A 13,570-nucleotide genomic window follows, 5' to 3' on the forward strand; every position below is an offset into this window, starting at 1 on the left:
GGCACTCCCGCATTGCCAACACTGCTGGTACCCCTGCACTGAGGACACTGCCGGCACCCCTGCACTGAAGACACCTCTGGCACTTTCACATTGCCGGCACTACTGGCACCCCTACACTGAGGACACTACCGGCACTCCTGCACTGATGACACTACTGGCACTCCCACATTGCCGACACTGCTGTCACCCCTGCACTGAGGACACTGCCGGCACTCCTGCACTGAGGACACCTTTGGCACCCCTGCACTGAGGAGACTGTTGGCACTCCTGCACTGCCGACACAGCCAGTAACCCCTGCACTGCCAACATCTCCACACAGAGGATACAGCCCACATTGCCATCACCCCTGTACAGAGGACTCCAACAGCACCCCCACACTGCCAGCACCACTAGCACCCCCTACAGAGGACACCACTGGTACCCCCGCACTGCAGACACAGCAGCCAGAGCCCCCACACAAAGGACACCACTGGGACACCAGCACTGCTGACACTGCCGGGACCTCAGCAGTGAGGACAACATCAGCACCCCTGCACTGAGGGCAACACTGGGACATCCACACTTCTGGCACCCCTGCAGTGAGGACACCATCGGCACCCCTGCACTGAGGACACAGCCAGCACCCTTGCAATGCTGACAATGCCTGTACCCCTCCCCCTCACATTGAGGACACCGCTGGCACCTTCACACTGCTGGCACACTCACAATGAACACACTGCTGGCATCAATGCATTGCCGACACCACCAACACCCCCGCACTGAAGACCCTGACTTCAACCACCACTGCTGACACTGCTGGCATACCCACATTGAGGACACCATTGGCATCCTCACACTGCCGACACTGCTAGCATCTCTGAATTGAGGACAATTGTGCACAGCCTCACACTGATTACAAAGCCAACACTCCCAGCCACAGTAAGTGCACTATTAATGTGTTTGACCTGCACTGTATTCCGTAGTGTATGCAAAGCGCACTGTATCTGACCTTGCACTACAGCCAACCCACACTGTACGCTACCTGCACTGTATCCGACCCGCACTGTAAACTGCAATGTATCTAAACCACACTGTATTCCACGGGTGTAGTATGGTATGCCGACGGCCGGTCTCCCGGCGACCAGCATACCGGCGCCGGGTGCCCGACCGCCGGCATACCGACAGCGTGGCAAGTGAAAATGAGCCCCTTGTGGGCTCACTGCGCTCGCCACGCTGCGGGCATGGTGGTGCGCTACGCGCACCACGCTATTTTATTCTCCCTCCAGGGGGGTCATGGACCCCCACAAGGGAGAAAAAGTGTAGGTATGTCAGCAGTCAGGATTCCGGCGCTGGTATACTGTGCGCCGGGATCCCGACAGTTGTCATAATGTAGACCACCCGTATTCCACACTTTGTCCAACATGCACTGTATCCAACCTGTACTGTAACCCGCAATGAATCCGACCAGCACTGTATCTGACCAGCACTGTATCTGACCAGCACTGTATCTGACCAGCACTGTATCTGACCAGCACTGTATCTGACCAGCATTGTATCTGACCAGCACTGTATCTGACCAGCATTGTATCTGACCAGCACTGTATCTGACCAGCACTGTACCTGACCAGCACTGTACCTGACCAGCACTGTATCTGACCAGCACTGTATCTGACCAGCACTGTATCTGACCAGCATTGTATCTGACCAGCATTGTATCTGACCAGCACTGTATCTGACCAGCACTGTATCTGACCAGACCTGTATCTGACCAGCACTGTATCTGACCAGCACTGTATCTGACCAGCACTGTATCTGACCAGCACTGTATCTGACCAGCACTGTATCTGACCAGACCTGTATCTGACCAGCACTGTATCTGACCAGTACTGTATCTGACCAGTACTGTATCTGACCAGCACTGTATCTGACCAGCACTGTATCTGACCAGCATTGTATCTGACCAGCACTGTATCTGACCAGCACTGTAGCTGACCAGCACTGTATCTGACCAGCATTGTATCTGACCAGCTATCTGACCAGCACTGTATCTGACCAGCATTGTATCTGACCAGCACTGTATCTGACCAGCACTGTATCTGACCAGCATTGTATCTGACCAGCACTGTATCTGACCAGCATTGTATCTGACCAGCACTGTATCTGACCAGCACTGTATCTGACCAGCATTGTATCTGACCAGCACTGTATCTGACCAGCACTGTATCTGACCAGCACTGTATCTGACCAGACCAGTATCTGACCAGCACTGTATCTGACCAGCACTGTATCTGACCAGCACTGTATCTGACCAGCATTGTATCTGACCTTGCACTACAGCCAACCCACACTGTACGCTACCTGCACTGTATCCGACCCGCACTGTAAACTGCAATGTATCTAAACCACACTGTATTCCACGGGTGTAGTATGGTATGCCGACGGCCGGTCTCCCGGCGACCAGCATACCGGCGCCGGGTGCCCGACCGCCGGCATACCGACAGCGTGGCAAGTGAAAATGAGCCCCTTGTGGGCTCACTGCGCTCGCCACGCTGCGGGCATGGTGGTGCGCTACGCGCACCACGCTATTTTATTCTCCCTCCAGGGGGGTCATGGACCCCCACAAGGGAGAAAAAGTGTAGGTATGTCAGCAGTCAGGATTCCGGCGCTGGTATACTGTGCGCCGGGATCCCGACAGTCGTCATAATGTAGACCACCCGTATTCCACACTTTGTCCAACATGCACTGTATCCAACCTGTACTGTAACCCGCAATGAATCCGACCAGCACTGTATCTGACCAGCACTGTATCTGACCAGCACTGTATCTGACCAGCACTGTATCTGACCAGCACTGTATCTGACCAGCATTGTATCTGACCAGCACTGTATCTGACCAGCATTGTATCTGACCAGCACTGTATCTGACCAGCACTGTACCTGACCAGCACTGTACCTGACCAGCACTGTATCTGACCAGCACTGTATCTGACCAGCACTGTATCTGACCAGCATTGTATCTGACCAGCATTGTATCTGACCAGCACTGTATCTGACCAGCACTGTATCTGACCAGACCTGTATCTGACCAGCACTGTATCTGACCAGCACTGTATCTGACCAGCACTGTATCTGACCAGCACTGTATCTGACCAGACCTGTATCTGACCAGCACTGTATCTGACCAGTACTGTATCTGACCAGTACTGTATCTGACCAGCACTGTATCTGACCAGCACTGTATCTGACCAGCATTGTATCTGACCAGCACTGTATCTGACCAGCACTGTATCTGACCAGCACTGTATCTGACCAGCATTGTATCTGACCAGCTATCTGACCAGCACTGTATCTGACCAGCATTGTATCTGACCAGCACTGTATCTGACCAGCACTGTATCTGACCAGCATTGTATCTGACCAGCACTGTATCTGACCAGCATTGTATCTGACCAGCACTGTATCTGACCAGCACTGTATCTGACCAGCATTGTATCTGACCAGCACTGTATCTGACCAGCACTGTATCTGACCAGCACTGTATCTGACCAGACCAGTATCTGACCAGCACTGTATCTGACCAGCACTGTATCTGACCAGCACTGTATCTGACCAGCATTGTATCTGACCAGCACTGTATCTGACCAGCACTGTATCTGACCACACTGTATCTGACCAGCATTGTATCTGACCAGCACTGTATCTGACCAGCACTGTATCTGACCAGCATTGTATCTGACCAGCACTGTATCTGACCAGCACTGTATCTGACCAGCATTGTATCTGACCAGCACTTTATCTGACCAGCATTGTATCTGACCAGCACTGTATCTGACCAGCACTGTATCTGACCAGCATTGTATCTGACCAGCACTGTATCTGACCAGCACTGTATCTGACCAGCATTGTATCTGACAAGCACTGTATCTGACCAGCACTGTATCTGACCAGACCTGTATCTGACCAGCACTGTATCTGACCAGTACTGTATCTGACCAGACCTGTATCTGACCTGCACTGTATCTGACCAGCATTGTATCTGACCAGCACTGTATCTGACCAGCACTGTATCTGACCAGCACTGTATCTGACCAGCATTGTATCTGACCAGCACTGTATCTGACCAGCATTGTATCTGACCAGCACTGTATCTGACCAGCACTGTATCTGACCAGCACTGTATCTGACCAGCATTGTATCTGACCAGCACTGTATCTGACCAGCACTGTATCTGATCAGCATTGTATCTGACCAGCACTGTAAACTGGTCAATATTTACTGTGTATCCCAAAGTATTCCACTCTGTACTATGCAGGTGCGGAATGTTGTGTTTTGTGATTTGGGAGATTTGGGGGAGCTGCTCGACAAAAAGACTGATTGATCTGTGCATTATTATTATTTACTATTATTATCCTTTATTTATATGGCTCCACAAGGGTTCCACAGCGCCCAATTACAGAGTACATAAACAAATAATCAAAACAGGAAAACAGCAACTTACAGTTGACGACAATATAGGACAAGTACAGGGTAAATAAACAGTTACATCAGCAGATGACCCTGGAATAAGTATCAGGTGGCAGAAGACTGATGGATTTGGTGCAGTAGAAGATTATTAAAGTAAGAAAAGGATAAGCACATGAGGGAAGAGGACCCTGCTCGTGAGAGCTTTCATTCTAAAGGGGAGGGGTAGACAGACAGTGGTGACATAGAGAGCGTAGAACAGAGGGGTAGGAATAGATTTGGCTGGGTTTGGAGAAGAAGTGGGTTTTGAGATCCCGTTTGAAGTATTGTAGAGAGGTGGAGAGTCTGAGGGGGAGAGGTAGGGAATTCCACAGAAGTGGTGCAGCACATGAAAAATCTTGGAGGTAAGAGTGGGAGGGAGTAATCCGTAGGCAGGAGAGTCGGCGTGTATTAGCCGAGCGAAGAGGATGGGTGGGAATGTAAAGGGAGATAAGGTCAGAGATGTAGATGGAAGAGGAGTGGGTGAGTGCTTTGTAAGTGAGTGTGAGAAGCTTGAAATGGATTCTGAAAGGGAAGGGAAGCCAGTGAAGGTCTTGTAGGAGAGGAGAGGTGGACGTAGTGCGTTTGGTGAGGAAAATGAGCTGGGCAGCATATTGAGGATCAACTGGAGTGGAGAGAGGTGTTTGTCAGGAATGCCAGTCAGGAGGAGATTACAATAGTCCAGTCTGGAGATGACCAGTGAGTGAATAAGGGTCTTACTAGCATCCTGGGTCAGAAAGGGTCTGATCCTGGAAATATTTTTTAGATGAAAATGGCAGGATTGTGAGAGGTGCTGAATGTGTGGTTTGAAGGAGAGGGAGGAGTCAAGGATTACTCCAAGACAGCACACTTGGGGGCTAGAGGAGATAGTAGTGCCATCAATAGATAATGAGATTGTAGGAGGTGAGGTAATGCAGGAGGGAGAGAAGATGATCAGCCTGGTCTTAGGCATGTTAAGTTTCAGAAAGCGCTGGGACATCCAAACAGAGATAGCAGAGAGACAGTTGGAGATACTAGTGAGGAGAGCAGGGGAGAGGTCTGGAGAGGAAAGATAGATTTGGGTGTCATCAGCATAGAGATGATATTGGAAACCAAAAAGAACTAATGAGTTTACCTAGTGAGGACGTATAGAGAGAGAAAAGAAGAGGACCAAGGACAGAACCTTGGGGTACACCTACAGTTAGTGGAAGTGAGGGGGAGGAGGAGTCATGAGAGGAGACAGAGAATGAATGGTCAGAGAGGTAGGAATACAGTCAAGAGAGGGCAGTATCAAGCAGACCAATGGAGTGAAGGATTTGCATTAGGAGAGGATGGTCCATAGTGTCAAAAGCAGCAGAGAGATCAAGAAGAATAAGTAGAGAGTAGTGGCCCTTAGATTTGGCAGCATGGAGATCATTGCATACTTTTATAAGGGCAGTTTCAGTGGAGCGGAGAGGAATGAAGCCAGACTGGAATGGGTCAAGCAGTGAGTGTGAGGAAAGAAATGATGTAAGGCTGCTGTAGACAATACGCTCAAAGAGTTTGGAGGCAAAAGGGAGGAGAGAGATGGGTCGGTAGTTGGAGAGAGTGTTTGGATCAATGGTAGGTTTTTTAAGAATAGGAGAGATGAGTGCATGCTTGAAGGCAGAGGTGACAGTGCCTGATGAGAGGGAGAGATTGAGAAGGTGGGAAAGATGGGAACAGGCAGAAGGAGAGAGGTAGCAAAGGAGGCGGGAGGGCATAGGGTCAAATGGGGAGGAGGTGAGGGGACAGGAACAAATGAGGGACATGACATCTTCTTCAAATGCATGGGAGAAAGATGTCAGAGTTGGTGGGAGGGATGGGGAGGGGTGGTAAGGGATGGGAGAAGGCTGGTTACTGATGGTCTGGTGTGATGTGATATCCTGACGTATGGAGTCAATTTTGGATGTGAAGTAAGTGGCAAAGTCAAGAGCAGAGAATGAGGAGGGGAGGCGAGGTGGAGGTGGGCAGAGGAGTGAGTTGAGAGTGGCAAAGAGGCGCTGGGGGTTGGAAGACTGGGAGGAGATGAGGTTCTTGAAGTTTGACTGCTTAGCAAGAGAAAGGGCAGCACTGAAGGATGAGAGCATAAGTTTGATATGGAGGAAGTCTGCCTTAGAGCGTGATTTCCTCCAGTGTCACTCAGCAGTACGTGAGCATTTTTGCAGATATCTGGTGCATGCCATGCATTTGGTGTGCCAGGGTTGAGGTGTTAATTTGCGAGGATGAATAGTGGTTGGTGGAGCAACAGAATCAAGAGCAGAAGTAAGGGATGCATTGTATATGGAAGTGGCTTGTTCAGGGCATGAGAGAGAGAGAATAGGAGAGAGAAGGGAGTCAAACAGGGAGGAAAGGAATGTGGTGTCAATAGCCTCAATGTTACGCTTAGTGATGGTAGCCTTAGGAGGTAGAGATGGGGAAGCAGAGAGATAGGTTAAAGGAGAGCAGGTGGTGGTCAGAGAGGGGAAATGGGGAGTTGGAAAAATCAGAAATATCACAGCGGTGAGTGAAGACCAGATCCAGTGAGCTCCCATTCACATGGGAGGGTGAGGAGGTCCACTTGGAGAGACCAAGTGAAGAGGTGAGGTTAAGGAGTTTAGAGGCAGGGGATTGTGTGGGGATGTCGATAGGGATGTTGAAATCGCCTAGGATAATAGAGGGAATGTCAGAATAGAGGAAGTGAGGAAGCCAGGAAGCAAAGTTGTCGATGAATTTGGAAGCAATGCCAGGGGGTCGTTAAATGACAGCTACTCTAAGCTGGACTGGATGAAAGAGGAGTATAGCATGGACCTCAAATGAAGAGATTATAAGGGATGGTTCTGGTGGTATGAGTTGGTAGGAGTAACAAGAAGGTAAAAGGACCCCAACACCACCCGCATGGCGACCTCCAGGTTGGGGTGTGTTTGTGAATGTGAGGCCCCCAGCAGAGAGAGCAGCAGGAGAAGTTGTGTCAGAGGGAGTAATCCTGGTTTCTGTAATGGCTAGTAGGTGCAGGGAGTTGGAAATGAAAAGGTCATGAGTGGGGACCAGTTTGTTACAAACAGATCTGGCACTCCAGAGGGCACAGGATAGGGGGTATGAGTTTGTGGGAGAGATGTGAATGAGATTATCAGGGATGCTGTACCGATGAGGTGATATTTACTTTGAGGGCAGGGATGGTGAGACAGTAGTGATGGTGCTGGTGCCTGAGCTAAGAGGGGAAACATTACATGGGCACTGGGTTCCATTCATCAGTGACCCAGGGTCCCCAGAAGGGAGGTACAGACTGGGCACTGAGAATAGGCATGTGTTGTTATGTGTAGGGGGCATCAATGCCTGCTGTTAACACATGGTTTCAGTTTTTTATCCAGCAGGGTCCACAGGTTATCCACAGGATAACATTGGGATATGATGGAGCGACAGCGGATTGGCATCAAATGATCACAAGCTTTCAGGCCTCCCAGGATGCAATGGGCTCGTCCATATAATCCCGCCCACCAACTCAGTCAAATCAGTTTTTTGTTTGGTGCGGCAGGAGCCGGACCATGGTCACTGGGCTGCTGTTCTTTGGCAGCCCTAAGCTTTATTAATTTATTTTTATAGTCTTACTATGTTTTCTGAGTTATCTTTCCTAACAGCGTCTTACACGCATATTGGAAAGAGTCACTCCAACAACTCTCCGCCGGGTCGCAACAACACTTACCCACGGTACAAGTGCTGTCTCGACGGGCTTCTGTGTCGGATATACTAGCAGGTCCAGCAGATGTTGCCAGGCTGTGGCCAGAGCACGGGGAGATGGTAAGGCTTAGGTACCGCTTAGAAGGGGAATACGGACACAGCCGCACTATTTTGGGTGGAGACTACCACACAGTAGCTGGTGCGCTGCCACCACGGGTGCTCTAGCGCTTGGCTTTAGGGATCATAAGGCACCAGGATTAGTTTGAGGCTGCGATCCCTAGGATTGATGTCAGCAGTGGGGAGTCAGATGCTTTCCTGGTTGCCCAACCCCCCAGTTCATGACCAGTTTCTGCGCGTCTCCCGCCATGAACTGATTGCCTCACTTCCGTCTCAGACGCTACCATGAGGGGTCTCGGTCGCAGCATAGGCCGTTGCGTCTGTATAGACTAAGGTTTACTGCTAAGAGACTGGGTCACAGGCATGAGCGCCTGCATGCTCTAGTGTTCACTGAGTGTCTGTGTCCACTAAAAGTTACTGGAGCGGCAGTGTACACTAGTAGTATCTGGATCCACTCAGCGTTTGCTATCGTATTGATCGATCCTGGAAGTGGGGTGAGTCTCCCTGTATCCCACTCTACGGAGTAAGGGTTATACAGCACTAAATTTCTATCTACTTTTTGTCAGTACAAATAGTTAAGTTTAGTGCCTATTGCATATGAGTTTGTGTACATTACTGTGGTTTTCATCGCAATGTGTCTGAATACGTTAAATAACTGTATAGAACAGAATGCAGTATATGTACTCCTACATACTTGAAATGTGTTCATAGTTGATAATATGCTCATATGACTAATATATGATTAATAAATAACATGTGACTGACTGCTAGTATGATTCCTGACTTTATATATGTTTGTCAGTGTTTTCTTCTGAGCCTCAATGCTGGTGCTTGGGTTGGGGTCAGATTGGTATCACTTGTATACATGTAAAGTGATTACAGTCACAGATTGGTTTGTATACTGTGAAAATCTGATGGTTTATCATGTCTAAGAACGGCAAAGGTGATGAGGTTACATTAACAGAAACACCAATACTCATAACATGTTTATGCTGCAAGGTGGGGTTATCAACCCAACATCTGGCACACGGGTTATGTGCAAATTGTTTTGCGTTTGAGCAGATTGCAAGGCAGATCCCTGTTCAACGACAAATAGATTTACCTAGGGCTATGTTTGCACAAACCTTATCCAGTATAACTGACAGGTTGGTCCCTGCAGCTTCAAGCTCAGGAATAGGGTACACTTTTAACCCATACATGCAGCTCCCATCTTATGGTGTAGCCCCAACAGCTTCTACAAATCAACAAGCTGATAAAACAAGGGTAAATATATCATCACCACATGAAGAACAAATGGAAGGTTTCAGCTCAGAGGATATAGCTGAGTTAATTGGATTCAGCTGAGCCAATAATAAAAACTTAAGCTCCTGTGTTTAAACGTCCCAAAACAGTTAGGGTTGAGTTTCCAGGGTTAGAGGAACCGACGGAAATTATGGAGGAACCTTGGGCTATGCCCAATAGGAAATATAGAATTCCAAAAAAGTGCGATTCTTACTACCCTTTTCCAGCTGGGGACTGTTTAAAAAGAGAAGTACCGGGGGGCGTGGCCTGACCGGGATAGGGAATAGCTGTTCCTCCAGTGAGCTCTCCTCTAATCAGCCTTCTAAAAGCCCCATTTACCTGCTCCACCTACCTCAATCACCCTCTTTCCCACATCCCTGCTGCCTGCTGACACCGGCGATTCAGCGCAGGGTGAGCTGCGGTGCCGGAGACGCTGTTACGGGTCTCTCCGGGTTGCGGCCTCTCCTGCCAGAAAAACCGGTTACTCGAGTTTGCGCTCCGGTCCGCCGGCTAAGCTCCACGGCGGGGCTAGTGGGTGCTCGGAGCCGCGGACACTGTTCCTGATTGGGATATCGACTGCACGCTACCTGCCCTCTCTGCCTGGCCTGACGACCTCCAAGGACAGGGGCATAAACACCACCTTCCCTACACTACAACAGAGGTGAGAGGCACATCATATGAAGCTGCCCACAGGCTGTGTATTACAACGGTGGCCATTTTCTTTCCAGCACATTGCATTACCTCCCAGCTTGTGAGCAAAAGACTGAGCTACTAACTTTAGTTTATTCACAACTGCAGTTTCAACTCCCCAGCCTCTTATTTTATTACTCAAATTGCTGGTGCTTATCTATGCATATCGCTGGATGTCACAATAATCATCTCAGTACAACTAAACGGTACACCCTCTGCTATTCCCCTTTGCTCCCGGTCTGTAGCTGCATGTGAAGTTTGTCATCTTTCACATTAACCGCCAGTTTCCTGTGATTTCCATTACCACATATTGGAGCTACTTGCGATTTGCCCCAGAAGCTCTCTATATTTGACAAGGACCACTGCAGTGCTGCTGGCCAGGCTGTTACCTTATGCATCTGCATTGTTCATTTATTTACATATGCTTCTGAAGGCTTCCTCACAGGAATATTTATCCATGTACTCTGCAATGTGATTTCATCTATACAATGAGCTGATAGCCTCACTCACCGGCCTCATCTTAATTACTTCAGTAGAGACATTTTCGCTTTTCACTGTTATCACCTATAGTGTTTTTTTCCCGTTATTCTATTGCTCTTGTTGCTGCTTATATGGAAAAATATCTTACGCTTTCTGCATCCACACAACCTCTTCAACCACGCCAGGAAAAGAGAAGGGCGCATCCCAACATGTCTTCTGATTCTGCTATCGTGACACTATCTCCTGCTGACAAAAAATCGGTGGCTCCTCAGGACTCTTATGGTACTTATAACGATGTGGTGGATGCTATTAAGGCGACCATGGGTCCGCTACTCTCACAAGCCGCTTTGGATATAACTTCTCAATTACAGCACCTCACTCACCGTGTTGCTGAAACTGAACATAGGGTCGGCACCCTGTTTCAAGATGTCTCGCATCTTACACAAGTAGTTCCCAAATTGGAAAAGGACAACTACCATCTTTGGAACAAAGTAGACGACCTCGAAAATCAGTCCATGAGAAATAACATCTGCTAGTGGGGCTCCCGGAATCGGTCAAGGGCCCAGCTCTGGCCCACTTTGTTCGTAACACTCTCCCGACTCTCTTAGGAATAGAATCTGAATGCCATGATCTCATCATTGAGAGAGTTCACAGAGTGGGTCAACATTCCTCAACTACTTCTACCCGCCCTCGACTTGTTCTGTTTCGATTTCTTAATTACTTGCATAAACAGTAAATTTGGTCAGCATCCCGCAACAAGAAATTCATTCCGTGGGAGTCATCGAAATTATATCTTTTTCAAGATTTCTCAGTCTCGAGCCCGCAAGGCTTTTCTCCAGTGTGCTCCCGCTTAGTAGCGGACCAGCGTAAATTTGCCCTGATCTTCCCGGCCAGGCTCAGGCTGTTTGATGGTTCATCTTACAAAGATTTCAACACTCCTGCTGATGCGGAGGATTTCTTAGCGGAAGAGAGACGCTCTGCACCCCTTGGAGATATTGCGGATCCTCCACCATCTACTTGCTAACTTCCGCAACATTCATGAAGACACTAATTTGTTCTAATTTGTTGAGGTATTTTCCCAATGATGAAATCCTCTCTTCATCAAAATTTCATTACTAAATGTTATGCAACTATGTCATATTTCATGATGTTACTGATATACTACTGATAATATGTTTAATTTATTTATTTATTTATTTATTAGCAGTTTCTTATATAGCGCAGCATATTCCATTGCGCTTTACAATTAGAACAACAATTATAGAACAAAACTGGGCAAAGACAGACAGACAGACAGACAGAGGTAGGAAGGCCCTGCTTGCAAGCTTACAATCTATAGGGAAATAGGCATTGATACACAAGGATAGATGCTACCTGTTACAAAATGGTTCCCCAGGTTGCTAGGTACTTAATGGGTTGAATATGATATGATCACCCAGCAATGTTGGAAGACAAAATGTGAGTTTATGTGGACTGTACAGAGGGGATGTAAGTTGATATGGAAGCTGTTAAGGTTATGTGTGTGGGTCTGAAATTTGATAGGCTTGTCTGAAGAGATGAGTTTTCAGAGAACGTTTAAAGGTTTGGAGACTAAAGGAGAGACTTATTGTGCGTGGGAGTGCATTAAACAGAGTGGGTGAAGCCCGGGTAAAGTCCTGTAATTTTGAGTGCAAACAGGTAATACATGTGGATGAGAGATGCAGATCTTGTGCAGAGCGGAGAGGTCTGGTAGGGAGATATTTTGAGATGAGTGAGGAGATGTATGATGGTGCAGTTTGGTTAATAGCCTTGTATGTAAGTAAAAGTATTTTATATTTGACACGGTAGAAAACTGGTAACCAATGGAGGGACTGACAGAGCGGATCAGCAGATGAAGAACGTCTGGCGAGGAAGATTAGCCTCGCAGCTGTATTTAAAATGTATTGAAGTGGTGATAGCCTATGTTTGGGAAGACCAGAAAGGAGACTATTACAATAATCAATGCGGGAGATGATGAGTGCATGGATTAGAGTTTTTGCAGTGTCTTGTGTACGATAAGGGCGTATTTTGGATATGTTTTTAAGGTGCATGTAACATGATTTAGAGACAGATTGAATGTGTGGAACAAAGGACAGTTCAGAGTCAAGGGTGACACCTAGGCAACAAGCTTCTGGGGTGGGGTGGATAGTTGCATTGTCAACAGTTATAGAGATATCAGGTTGGTAACTACTCTTAGCTTGTGGGAAAATAATTAATTCGTTTTTGGAAATGTTGAGTTTGAGGTGACGAGATGACATCCAAGATGAAATGGCAGACAGGCATCCAGTGACACGAGCAAATACTGGTGGTGACAAATCTGGGGAGGATAGGTAGATTTGAGTATCATCAGCGCACAAATGATATTGAAATCCAAAGTAGCTGATTAGTTTACCAAGAGAGGAGGTATAGATTGGGAAAAGCAGAGGACCTAAGACTGAGCCTTGCGGTACTCCAACTGATAGAGGTAGAGAAGAGGAGGTAGAATCAGAGAAGTGAACACTGAAAGAGGTAGGATGAGAACCAAGAAAGGGCTGTGTTCTGAAGACCTAGGGATTGTAGTGTTTGTATGAGAAGAGAGTGGCAGGGGCGGATTGGTATGGCGGGAGACCGGGCAAGGTCCCGGGCAGCCGGCACATTTGGGCCAAAACAAGGGCGCTCACAGTGCTCCTGGGGCCGCCGCTACCGCGAACGCACCTTCAGCGGCAGCAGCGGCTTGTGCGCATGCGCAAACGGGTATTATACCCTTAGTCAAAATGGCCGCGGGAGTGCTGCTGCGCATGCGCGCCCGCAGCAGCTCCTCCCAAGGGCCTTTGCGGAGCTCGTCGTGAGTGACGTCTCACGGCTCCGCCTCT

The sequence above is a fragment of the Pseudophryne corroboree genome, chromosome 1 (assembly GCF_028390025.1).
Source record: "Pseudophryne corroboree isolate aPseCor3 chromosome 1, aPseCor3.hap2, whole genome shotgun sequence".
Lineage (NCBI taxonomy): Eukaryota > Metazoa > Chordata > Amphibia > Anura > Myobatrachidae > Pseudophryne > Pseudophryne corroboree.